We start from the raw sequence: 13534 nt of genomic DNA on the forward strand, positions 1-13534 counted from the left end.
ATGGATGAATTCCTAGAAAAACACTACCTACCTAAACTAACACATTCAGAAGTAGAACAACTAAATAGACCCATAACAAAAAAAGAGATTGAAACGGTAATCAAAAAACTCCCAACAAAAAAAGCCCTGGCACGGACGGCTTCACTGCAGAGTTGTACCAAACTTTCAGAGAAGAGTTAACACCACTACTACTAAAGGTATTCCAAAGCATAGAAAATGACGGAATACTACCCAACTCATTCTATGAAGCCACCATCTCCCTGATACCAAAACCAGGTAAAGACGTTACAAAAAAAGAAAATTATAGACCTATATCCCTCATGAACATTGATGCAAAAATCCTCAACAAAATTCTAGCCAATAGAATCCAACAACACATCAAAAAAATAATTCACCCTGATCAAGTGGGATTTATACCAGGTATGCAAGGCTGGTTTAATATCAGAAAAACCATTAATGTAATCCATCACATAAATAAAGCAAAAGACAAAAACCACATGATCTTATCAATTGATGCAGAAAAGGCATTTGACAAAGTCCAACACCCATTCATGATAAAAACTCTTACCAAAATAGGAATTGAAGGAAAATTCCTCAACATAATAAAGGGCATCTATGCAAAGCCAACAGCCAATATCACTCTAAATGGAGAGAACCTGAAAGCATTTCCCTTGAGAACGGGAACCAGATAAGGATGCCCTTTATCACCGCTCTTATTCAACATTGTGCTAGAAGTCCTAGCCAGGGCAATTAGGCTAGACAAAGAAATAAAAGGTATCCGGATTGGCAAGGAAGAAGTAAAGTTATCACTATCTGCAGATGACATGATTATATACACAGAAAACCCTAAGGAATCCTCCAGAAAACTACTGAAACTAATAAAAGAGTTTGGCAGAGTCTCAGGTTATAAAATAAACATAAAAATCACTTGGATTCCTCTACATCAACAAAAAGAACACCGAAGAGGAAATAACCAAATCAATACCATTCACAGTAGCCCCCAAGAAGATAAGATACTTAGGAATAAAAGACCTATACAAAGAAAACTACAGAGCTCTACTACAAGAAATTCAAAAGGACATACTTAAGTGGAAAAACATACCCTGCTCATGGATAGGAAGACTTAACATAGTAAAAATGTCTATTCTACCAAAAGCCATCTATACATTTAATGCACTTCCGATCCAAGTTCCAATGTCATATTTTAAGGGGATAGAGAAACAAATCACCAATTTCATATGGAAGGGAAAGAAGCCCCGGATAAGCAAAGCACTACTGAAAAAGAAGAAGAAAGTGGGAGGCCTCACCTTACCTGACTTCAGAACCTACTATACAGCCACAGTAGTCAAAACAGCCTGGTATTGGTAAAACAACAGACACATAGACCAATGGAACAGAATTGAGAACCCAGACATAGATCCATCCACGTATGAGCAGCTGATATTTGACAAAGGACCAGTGTTAATTAACTGGGGAAAAGATAGCCTTTTTAACAAATGGTGCTGGCATAACTGGATATCCATTTGCAAAAAAATGAAACAGGACCCATACCTCACACCATGCACAAAAACTAACTGCAAGTGGATCAAAGACCTAAACATAAAGACTAAAACGATAAAGATCATGGAAGAAAAAATTGGGATACCCTAGGAGCCCTAATACAAGGTATAAACAGAATACAAAACATTACTGAAAATGATGAAGAGAAACCCGATAACTGGGAGCTCCTAAAAATCAAACACCTATGCTCATCTAAAGACTTCTCCAAAAGAGTAAAAAGACCACCTACAGACTGGGAAAGAATTTTCAGCTATGACATCTCTGACCAGCGCCTGATCTCTAAAATCTACATGATTCTGTCAAAACTCAACCACAAAAAGACAAACAACCCAATCAAGAAGTGGGCAAAGGATATGAACACACATTTCACTAAAGAAGATATTCAGGCAGCCAACAGATACATGAGAAAATGCTCTCGATCATTAGCCATTAGAGAAATGCAAATTAAAACTACGATGAGATTCCATCTCACACCAGCAAGGCTGGCATTAATCCAAAAAGCACAAAATAATAAATGTTGGAGAGGCTGCGGAGAGATTGGAACTCTCATACACTGCTGGTGGGAATGTCAAATGGTACAACCACTTTGGAAGTCCATCTGGTGTTATCTTAAACAGTTAGAAATAGAACTACCATACAACCCAGAAATCCCACTCCTCGGAATATACCCAAGAGAAATAAGAGCCTTCACACAAACAGATATATGCACACCCATGTTTATTACAGCTCTGTTTACAATAGCAAAAAGCTGGAAGCAACCAAGGTGTCCATCAACGGATGAATGGGTAAATAAATTGTGGTATATTCACACAATGGAATACTACACATCGATAAAGAACAGTGACGAATCTGTGAAACATTTCATAACATGGAGGAACCTGGAAGGCTTTATGCTGAGCGAAATTAGTCAGAGGCAAAAGGACAAATATTGTATAAGACCACTATTATAAGATCTTGAGAAATAGTAAACCTGAGAAGAACACATACTTTTGTGGTTACTAGGGGGGGAGGGAGGGAGGGTGGGAGAGGGTTTTTTATTGATTAATCAGTAGATAAGAACTGCTTTAGGTGAAGGGAAAGACAACACTCAATACATGGAAGGTCAGCTCAATTGGACTGGACCAAAAGCAAAGAAGTTTCCGGGATAAAATGAATGCTTCAAAGCTCAGCGGAGCAAGCGCGGGGGTCTGGGGAACATGGTTTGCGGGGACTTCTAAGTCAATTGGCAAAATAATTCTATTATGAAATCATTCTGCATCCCACTTTGAAATGTGGCGTCTGGGGTCTTAAATGCTAACAAGCGGCCATCTAAGATGCAGCAATTGGTCTCAACCCTCCTGGAACAAAGGAAAATGAAGAACACCAAGGCCAAACGACAACTAAGAGCCCAAGAGACAGAAAGGGCCACATGAACCAGAGACCTACATCATCCTGAGACCAGAAGAACTAGTTGGTGCCCGGTCACAATCGATGACTGCCCTGACAGGGAGCACAGCAGAGGACCCCTGAGGGAGCAGGAGATCAGTGGGATACAGACCCCAAATTCTCATAAAAAGACCAAACTTAATGGTCTGACTGAGACTGGAGGAATCCCGGCGGCCATGCTCCCCAGACCTTCAGTTGACACAGGACAGGAACCATCCCCGAAGACAACTCATCAGAAATGAAAGGGACTGGTTAGCGGGTGGGAGAGAGACGCTGATGAAGAGTGAGCTAATGATATCAGGTGGACACTCGAGATTGTGTTGGCAACTCTTGTCTGGAGGGGGGATGGGAGGATAGAGAGAGAGGGAAGCCGGCAAAATTGTCAAGAAAGGAGAGACTGAAAGGGCTGACTCAAGAGGGGGAGAGCAAGTGGGAGTAGGGAGTGAGATGTATGTAAACTTATATGTGACAGACTGATTGGATTTGTAAACGTTCACTTGAAGCTTAATAAAAGTTATTTAAAAAAAAAAAGAGCAGGAGTGGCAATATTAATTTCTGACAAAATAGACTTTAAAATTAAATCGACCACAAAAGATAAGGAAGAACGCTATATAATTATTAAAGGAACAATATACCGAGAAGATATAACTATATTAAATATTTATACACGAAGTAAGAGGGATGCAAGATAAATAAAACAAACTCTATCAGCTTTGAAAAGTGAGAGAGACAGCTCCACAATAATAGTAGAAGACTTCAACACACCACTTTTGGTGAAGGACAGGACACCCAGAAAGAAGCTCAGTAAAGACACGGAAGATCTAAATGCCACAATCAACCAACTTGACATCATAGACATACAGAACACTCCACCCAATAGCAACTTCTAGGATTGGCTTTCAGATTTTGACAAACAGAAGCCATGTTGTTGTCAGAGTGTAATAAAAGTGGTGTCACATTCACCCTTTTGGGCTTCTCAGATTACCCAGAAGTACAGGTACCCCTCTTCTTTGTATTTCTGACCATCTACAGTGTTTCTGTTGTAGGGAATATTGGGATGATTGTAATCATCAAAATTAACCCCAAACTGCACACCCCCACATACTTTTTCCTCAGCCACCTCTCATTTGTGGATTTCTGCTATTCCTCCATTGTTGCTCCCAAGATGCTGGAGAACCTAGTTGTTGAAGACAGAACCATTTCACTTTTAGGATGTGTATTGCAGTTCTTTCTCTTTGGTACCTTTGTAGTGACTGAATCCTTTTTATTATCAGTAATGGCCTATGACCGCTTTGTGGCCATTTGCAACCCTCTGCTCTACACTGTTGCCATGTCCCGGAGACTCTGTTCTATGCTGGTGTTGGGATCATACGCATGGGGAGTAGTGTGTTCCTTGGTAAACACATGCTCTACTTTCAAATTATCTTTTCGTGGTTTCAACACAGTCAATCACTTCTTCTGTGAGCTCTCCTCAGTTCTCACTCTTTCTTGCTCTGATACTTCTCTCACCCAGTTACTGCTTTTTATCTTTGTCACTTTGAATGATGTGATCACATTACTCATCATTCTCACCTCTTACGTGTTTATTGTTGCCACCATCTTGAAAATGCGTTCAGCCAGCGGTCGTCTAAGGCATTTTCTACTTGTGCATCTCATCTGACTGCCATCACCCTCTTCCATGGCACCATCCTCTTCCTCTACTGTGTGCCCAACTCAAAAAACTCCAGATACACCTTCAAAGTAGCCTCTGTGTTTTACACAGTGGTGATCCCTATGTTGAATCCCTTGATCTACAGCCTGAGGAATAAGGATGTCAAGAATACATTCAGCAGGATAAAGGATATTAAATTCTTTTTTCGTTAAACATAGTATTTCAGTAGTATTTTTCCCTAACTGTAAATGAAGTTTGTCCAAAAAGCTTGTTTCTGAAGATATCTTTAAAAATTATAAGTAATATTGCATAGTAGTAAGGATATGGATTTTTGGCTCAAAGTGACTAAACTTGGGTTTGTCTTGTAATTGTAAGAAAAGACCATAGTCTCTTTCATTTTTAGTTTAAAGTCTACGAAAATGTGATACCATGAGATAGCTCATTATCTGATAAAGACCAAAAGATAATACAGATATCATGCGAAGCACCTTTCGTTACCCGAAAAAAAAACTAATTCTATCCCTCTGTCTTATAAGATAAATGGAGTATAGTAGGTTGTCAAGAAACACACTTTTTTTGCATATGTATATATATATGTATATATATATACACAAATGGAATTAAAGATAAGACATGCCTTCAAGGAATGCATACTCTCTATTGCTGGAGCAATAAAGTGGCTATCGCATAAGACAAACTATAATAATTATCCTAAAAGGTTTGAAGCAAGGAACAATTCAAATGAATTTTGGGACATTTGACATATGTCATCATAAAAGAGATATCATTTGATGATGGCCTGGAAAATGGGCAGGATTTTAGGACACACATTTCGGTGAAGAAGGTATTTTATTCAGGACAGACTAGAATGAACAAACTCAAGGAAATGGGAATGTAGCACTGCGTCCACCAATTTTTATTGAGTGCGTACTGTATGTGTATGTCTGTGTGTGCATCTGTGTGTATGTGTGTATGTGGTATCCTATATTCATGAATGCTAAGCTGAATAAGTGAGGTCTATAACCTGAACATGTTTTCAAAAGAGCTCCAACATGACTGAATGATAGTTTTGATAGGCTTAGAAATGTATCTCAGAAAATAAGAATATGCAAAAAATAGAGACAATGAGTACATGACCTGTTTCATGCTATTGTTTTGCCCACTTAACCATCGCAAGTGTTATATATACTTTATTAATTATTTTGTTTACTTATACATATATATATTTGGAACATGAGCATAATTAGTAAATGTTTGTCAACAGGACTCCCATCCAGCATAGAAAAATCCAAAAAAATTATTTGAATTTGCCAAATGTGTTACACAGAAATGTTCACCTAAACTTATTCAAAATAAAATGAAATGCAAGCTGTCATTTGAAACTAGACATAACAACTCTATCTTTTTGACTCACTTGTACATCCTTCTCTTTTCTCTACTCAATATGTCTGGATTAAATTTCAAATAAAACAAAAATATAGTGGAAGAATTAATTTGCCAGGTGCTTTTTAGTGAGGGAGAAAAAATAATTTGTAGAACAATTTTATATGACCAAAGAAATTATTTGAAAGAGTCCTATGACTTTAAACCTATGATCATTATTCTACTTTTTAACTTTCAGTTCTATACTGTCACTGTCAGGTGGAATCCATTGGATGTCAGTGGTTTTTTTAATGCATTAGTTGATAAAGAATGAATTAAACAGTCATTGTACATGCAGATATAAAGACTGTCTTAGTAGTTGAGTGTCTGATGAGGTAATGGTTTTTCATTTATTTAACTTCTGTTTCTCTGGGTATTTACAAATTTAGCTTTCACTACATATCTGACACTTACATAATGTATAATTTTCTTTGGTCTTAGGAAATAACTGGTATTTATCTTAGATTGAATCAATGATGGGTAATCAATCCCTTTATATGGAGAACTTTCCCTTCTCTCCTGTTGTGCGAAGTGATAACCTCATTTTGTGGTTGAAGTGACAGCCGATTTAGCTTTTACTCTGATGCAATTGACACACATTCAGTTGAATTAACTTGGCTACGGTTGAAAAACCATTTGTTGACAGAATTGGAGCAATCATGTCAGAACCCAGCCACACCGCCAAACACCTTTTATAGTAATTACTTTCATACAATCTCATGTTCTTTCATTCTCAAATTGTGACTCCTGGTTCTTTATGGCAGATCTCTTTGCCTGTAAGTTGAACTTAATATGTAAGAGTAGTTTTCAAAATTTGTGCCCATATACTATTAAATTAGTTTTGTAAATGTATATAGACCCCAGGAATTGAATTTGACATATAAAATAATTCATCATAAGCTTAAATATCAGAAAGAAGTATCATCTCCATTATACTTTATAATTCATTCAAACTATGAACAAGATCATTTTGAACAATCAGATTTACATTTTTCCTTCTTCTCCTGAAGTCATATTTCAATTTAACTTTCCTCATAGATACGGGCATTTTATGAATCACATTCTTATTTTTAATTTCTTATAGTGCATTTAGTGTTATTGAAAGTTCTCTTTCGATTGTTTTATAATAATACAATAATAATTACACTATTGAGTTGTAATTGAATTGCAAATTTAGATAAAAATATAATTAATCAGAATTGAAAAAATATCATTGGGAATATTTGTTTTCATCAGAATACTTTTGATTTTTAATTTAGGTTTATTAATGTATCCATGAAAGAATAAAACTTACCTAAAAAAAAAAAAAAAAACTTACCTAGAAGTCAATAAATTCAGCCTCAATTCTGTTTCTATTTTTTAATAGCTGAAAATGTTAAGATAATTTGGTCACATTAAAAGTAAACGGGATCTTTACTGGAGGGGGGATGGGAAGATAGAGAGAGAGGGAAGATGGCAAAATTGGCACGAAATGAGAGACTGAAAGGGCTGACTCAATAGGGGGAGAGCAAGTGGGAGAAGGGAGTAAGATGTATGTAAACCTACATGTGACAGACTGATTGGAATGGTAAATGTTCACTTGAAGCTTAATAAAAATTAAAAAAAAAAAAAGTAAACGGGAATAGAAACTGTTGAAAATTGTGTTGTAATTGAATTGAGCAATTACACTCAATTCTTTCAACTCTATCCAAGTTATGTGCCAATTTCTCACGTTCATCTTTCATCAAAGTATTTTTTGAAATGCGTGAAACATAAGTAGATTGCGTTCCAAATTTTGTTGTAAGCTAATATTTTGGAAACAACTTTTCCTTCACAAAGATTTGCTACTCATTATGGTGGACTGAAAACATAGCCCCAAATCTCCAAGCCTTCCAGTACACTTTGCAGCTCTACACACCGAGTGGTTGAATCAATTTGACCGATCCTTGAATGTAGTTTACAGTTTACTCTTGAGAATTGTTTTGGCTAACAGAGGTGACAAAAGTGACATTGAGTCCAGCTCCAAGACTTTGAGAGGCTTTGATGCTTTTGCACACTCTCTTGAAACAATGTGAAACTGCCATATGAAAAAAAAAAAAAGAGACTAGAATATTGGCTAATGGGAGAAACATAGCCCAGTTATCCTGTTCTTCAATCATACCAGCTAATGTCTAGCCCACCGCCAGACTTGAGAATGAGACCCTCTTAAATCAACTGACCTGATGGCTTTTCCCATAAGGTAAGCCAAGATCAGCCAAGCATAGATGACATCAGCAGAACTGCCCACCTGACCCATGCAATTGTGAGAAAAAACAAATGGTGGTTGTTTTAATAAATACATTTTTTGAGAGGTTTTTCCATGGGAAAGGGACCCAAAATACTTGGCACAGCCATTCCTAGGGCTACACAACTCACTGTGAGAAGCACAGTTGAAGATTTGCCAAGATTTGCCAGCCTGACCACCTAGGGAGAGATAAACTTAGATATCTGGGCACCATCTCGGAATTGTATCTTCCTTTTTTTTTTTTAATTTAGTTTTTGTTCATAGTTTATACAGCAAGTCAAGTTCCCAGGTGACTATTTCCACACAAATTTTTTTAGTGACATTAATTACACTTATTACAATGTGTTGACATTCCCTTTAATTGTGTTATGTTTGTTACAAACCCATTACTCTAGTTTCCCTGCCCCATTATCTTCTCATCTTTGCTTTTGTGTAATTGTTGACCATTAGTTCTCATACTGATGGTTTTTCTGTAGAGCACTGATCTTATGGGTAATAACCTTTATTTTGTGTGCCTCTCTACTATTTTCTTATATGGTGATGCCAAGGTGCAAGCTTGGTTATATGTTTAAAGAGTGTCTCGGGGTTACAATCTCAGGGAGTTCTTTGTTCTCTTATGTTCCAGTTTGTCTGGATTTTTAAATAAGAGTTTGTGTTATGCTCCACATTTTTCTCCAACTCCATCCAGAATCATCTTTTTTTGACCCTGTTCGATGTTGGTAGCTGGGCACCATGTACTTCCTCAAGTCCCGGGGGTAAATGAAGTCATAGTTCCTGTAGACGTGTTTCTTCCCTGAGGTTTTGGATGGCTTCTTAGTGTTTTGCTCCTGCAGAGTAGAAACCCGTGGTTCTGTCTTAGATGGCTGCTCACAAGCTTTCAAGGCCTCAGATACTACTCACTTCACTAGGATGAAGATTACGATTTTTGTAAACTATGTTATGCCAGTTTACTGAATTGTCCCACGAGACTATTGTGTTAAGCTTTAAATCCAGAAAACCAGTCTTGGAAGGAGTTTGCTTATGTCTGTGAGGTACTTATATTTTAGGAGTCAATGAATGTATTTGACAGCACTCACATATCTGTATTTACACATACCTTTTTACTTCTTTCTGTTCTCATCTACACACACAGCTCTATCTACCCAAATGCCAATATGATTATATGCACCCACATGTGCTCAAACACTGATTTTTACTTTGGTTCTGCTGTGCTCACTACATTCACATTTGGTGCCACACTTCCTATCACCAAAAAAAAAAGTGTCAAGTCTCTATGATCTAAATTGTACATTCCCCTCCCCCCACCTTTCCTTGGTAACCACCAATGAACATTAGTCTCTCTCTGTGTATATTCTTGTCCTCTTGTAAAATAGGGATCATAAGATATTTGTTCTTATTTGCTTGGCTTATTTCAGTTAGCTTCATTCCCTCCGTGGCCACCCATGCTATAATACGTTTTGCAAGTCATCATCGTTCTTTATGGTTACATAGTATTCCATTGTCTATATGTGCCACAATTTGCTCTTCCATTCATTCTTTGATGGGCACTTCAGTTGTTTCCACTTATTTGCTATTGTTAATAAGGCAGCAATGAATATAAGTATGTATATGTCTGTTCGTGTCATCATCTTCAGGCATCTAGGGTATGTATCTAGAAGTTGGATTGCTGGATCAGAGAGCAGTTCTATTCCTATTTTTTAGAGAAAGTGCTATACCATTTTCCATCATGTATGTAGCGTTCTACACCAGCAATGGCCAATAGTTCCAATCTTCCCACATCCTTGCCAATGCATACTATTCTCTTTCTTTGTATTTATTTATTTAATCAGTTCCATTTTGGCCAGGGTAAGATGAATTCTCATTGTGGTTTTGATTTTTATGTCTCTAAGGTCTAATGATTGTGGACATCTTTTCATATGTTTGACTGTTTGGGTAACCTCTTTGGTTAAGGTTCTGTCCATGTCCTTTGCCCATTCTGTGATTGGGTTGTTTTTTTTATCTGCTGGTGAGTTTTTGCAGCTTTCCATATATTTTAGACATTAGACCTTTATCAGGTTATTGGTTTCCAAAGATTTTTTCCAGTCATAGGCTGTCTATGTACTCTTTTATAAAGCCTTTTGAAGAGCACACTTTTTTTTAATAAGCTCTCAATCATCTGTTTTTTTTTCTATTAGTACATTGTTATAATGTTTGTAATCTTATCATTACAATCAGTTACATCCCATAGTTTTCTTCCTTTGAAGACTTCCAAAAATTCTATGGTTTAATGTTTAACATTTAGATCTTTAATGCATTTTGAGTTAATTTTACATGTGGTGTGAGGAGTGGATCCTGTTTCATTTTTCTGCAGGTGAATATCCAGTTTTGACAGCTCCAGTTATTAAAGAAACAGTTTCTACCCCATTGAATGGACTTTGACCTCTTGTTGAAAATCAGTTATCCTTAAATGGCTGGGTTTAAATCTGAGTTCTTAATTCTACTCTATTGATCTATGTGAATTGAACCAATACTAGGCTTTTTCCATTACAGTACTGTATAGCATCTTTTGATATTAGGGAGTGTGAGACCTCCTACTTTGTTCTTTTTCTACACTATTGCTTTGACTATTTGCAGTTTATTTCCTTTCCGTATGAAGTTAGCTATTGGTTATTCCATTTAAGTGAAGAATGGTGTTGGGATTTGTATCAGGATTCCATCGTATCCATAGGTCATTTTAGGTAGAATTGACATTTTCATTGTATTAAGTCTTCCAAAACATGAGAGTGAGTTTTCTTTCCATTTTTATAGGACTTTGCAGTCCATTGTAATAGTGTTTTGTAATTATCACTGTATAACTCTTCTATGTTTTTAGTTAGGTTAATTCCTAGGTATTTTATCAAGTTGGGGCTATTGTAAATGGTATTCTCTTGATTTATTTTTTAGTCTTCATTAGTGTAAAGGAGCCCAACTTATTGATTTATTTTTTGTTAATCTTGTACACTGCAACGTTGCTAAATTCTTCTATTAGTTTCAGCACTTTTCCTGTGGAATCTTTAAGGTCTTGTATGTATAGATCATGTCATCTGCAAATAGAGAGCTTTTTCCTTTTTTCTTTCTGATTTGAGCACCTTTTATTTCTCTTTCTTTTCTTATTGCTCTGGCTAGAATTTCCAGTACAATGGTGTTTCAGAGTGGTGGTAATGGTAATCTTGTCTCATTCTAAATGGAAGACTCTCAGCCGTTCTCCTTTGAGTACAATGTTGACTGTTGTTTTTGTATATATTGCATATGTTCTTAATTATGTTGAGAAATTTCCATTCTATTCCTATTTTACTGAAAGTTTTTATCAGGAGAGGGTTGTTGAATTTTTATCAAATGGCTTCTCTACATCAATTGATAAGACCATATGATTCTTTTATTTACATGGTGGATTGCTCTGATTGATTTTCCTATATTGAACCACCCTTGTAATCCTGTATGAAATCCACATTATCATGGGGTATGGTTTTTTTCTTTCTTTGTTTTTTAGTCTGTTGGCTAGAATTTGTTGAACAAAAATTGTGTGTCTAGGTACATGAAGAATATTGCTCTGTAATTTTTTTTTTTCTTTTTTTGTGATGCCTTTGAGTGGCTTAGGTAACAAAGTTATGCTGGCTTCCTAGAAAGAGTTTGATAGTGTCCCTTCCTCTTCTATGTTCTTTAAAAGATTAAGTAAGATTGATATCTTCTCTGAATGTTTGGTAGTCGTGGGCCTTTTTTTTTTTTCTATATGGTATCTATCCCTTCTTTGTAGTGGGTCTGTTTAAATTTTCTCGCTCTCTTTGTCTTAGTTTGGGTATGTATGTTTTTCTAGGAATTTGTCTATTTCATCTATATTTTCAAATCTTATCGAGCACATTTTTTCATAATAGTCTGTTATAATCTTTATCTCTGTTGAATCGGTTGTAATGTGTTTCATTTCTTCATTTGGTTAGTTTACTATTCTGTTTTATTTTATTTTGTCAGTCTATCCAGTGGTTTGTCTATTTTATTGTTCCTTTGTGTATGTCTTTAAAGAATAAACTTCTAATTTAGTCAATTCTTTCTTTTGTTTTTCTATTTTGTTTATTTCTACCCTGATCTTAATTATTTCCTTTGTTTCTGGTAGCTTTTGGCTTCTTTTGTGCTTCATTTTCTATTTGTTCCAGTTGTCAGTTTAAGTTAATAACTGTAGATCTTTCTTCTTTTTCAGTGCTGGTATTTATTGTTATAAATTTCCCTGTGAGTACTGCTTTTGTTCTGCCCCAAAGGCTTTCATATTTTGTGTTGTCATTTTGATTTGATTTTAGGGATTTAAAAAAAAATTTATTTTGTTGTGTTATTGTTGAGAATATACCTGTCAAAACATACATCAGTTCAACAGTTTCTATATGTAGAGTTCAGACATTGTCACAGATTGAATTGTTTCCCCCAAAATTGTGTATCAACTTGGCTAGGCCATAATTTCCAATATTGTATGATTGTCCACCATTTTGTCATCTGATGTCCTTTTCACTGCCTTGTAAATCCCACCTCTGTGATGTTAATGAGGCTAGGTCATAGGAAATGATGTTAATTAGGCAAGACTCAAACTACAAGATTGGGATGTGTCTTGAGTCAATTTCTTTCGAGACATAAAAGAGAGAAGTGAGCAGAGAGACAGAAGGGTCTCAAACCACCAAGAAAGTAGTGCCAGGAACAGATCATGTCCTTTGGACTCAGGATCACTGTGCTAAGAAGCTCAGAGACCAGTGGAAGACTGATGACAAGGACCTTCCCTTGGGACCAACAGAGATTGAAAGCCTTCCCCTGAACCTGACACTCTGAATTCAGACTTCTAGCCTCCTATATTGTGAGAGAATAAATTTCTTTTTGTTAAAGCCATCCACTTGTGGTATTTCTGTTATAGCAGCACTAGATAACTAAGACAAAATTGGTACCAAGAGTGGAGTGCTGCTGTAAACCACCTGCTCTAAGAGATACCTAAAATGGGGAAGCTGTTTTGAAACTGCATGGATAGAGGCTGGAAGAGTTCAAAGTCCGTAATAGTAAAAGCCTAGATTTTCTTGAAGAGACTGTTGGCAGAATTATGGACATCAAAGTCAATTCTGGTGAGGACTCAGAAGGAAATGAGGGGAGCTGTTACACTGGAGAGGGCTCAGAAGGCAAAAAGCAGCAACAGAACCAGGAGACTGATGCAAGACAGGTCTGGAAGA

General features: G+C 36.4%; 1 pseudogene; it reads left to right on the plus strand.

The window, feature by feature from the left end:
* Positions 1–3907: 3907 nt before the first annotated feature.
* Positions 3908–4848, plus strand: LOC126064082 (olfactory receptor 5D18-like; annotated as a pseudogene).
* Positions 4849–13534: the final 8686 nt, after the last annotated feature.

This window comes from Elephas maximus, chromosome 20 (assembly GCF_024166365.1).
Source record: "Elephas maximus indicus isolate mEleMax1 chromosome 20, mEleMax1 primary haplotype, whole genome shotgun sequence".
Classification (NCBI taxonomy): Eukaryota; Metazoa; Chordata; class Mammalia; order Proboscidea; family Elephantidae; genus Elephas; species Elephas maximus.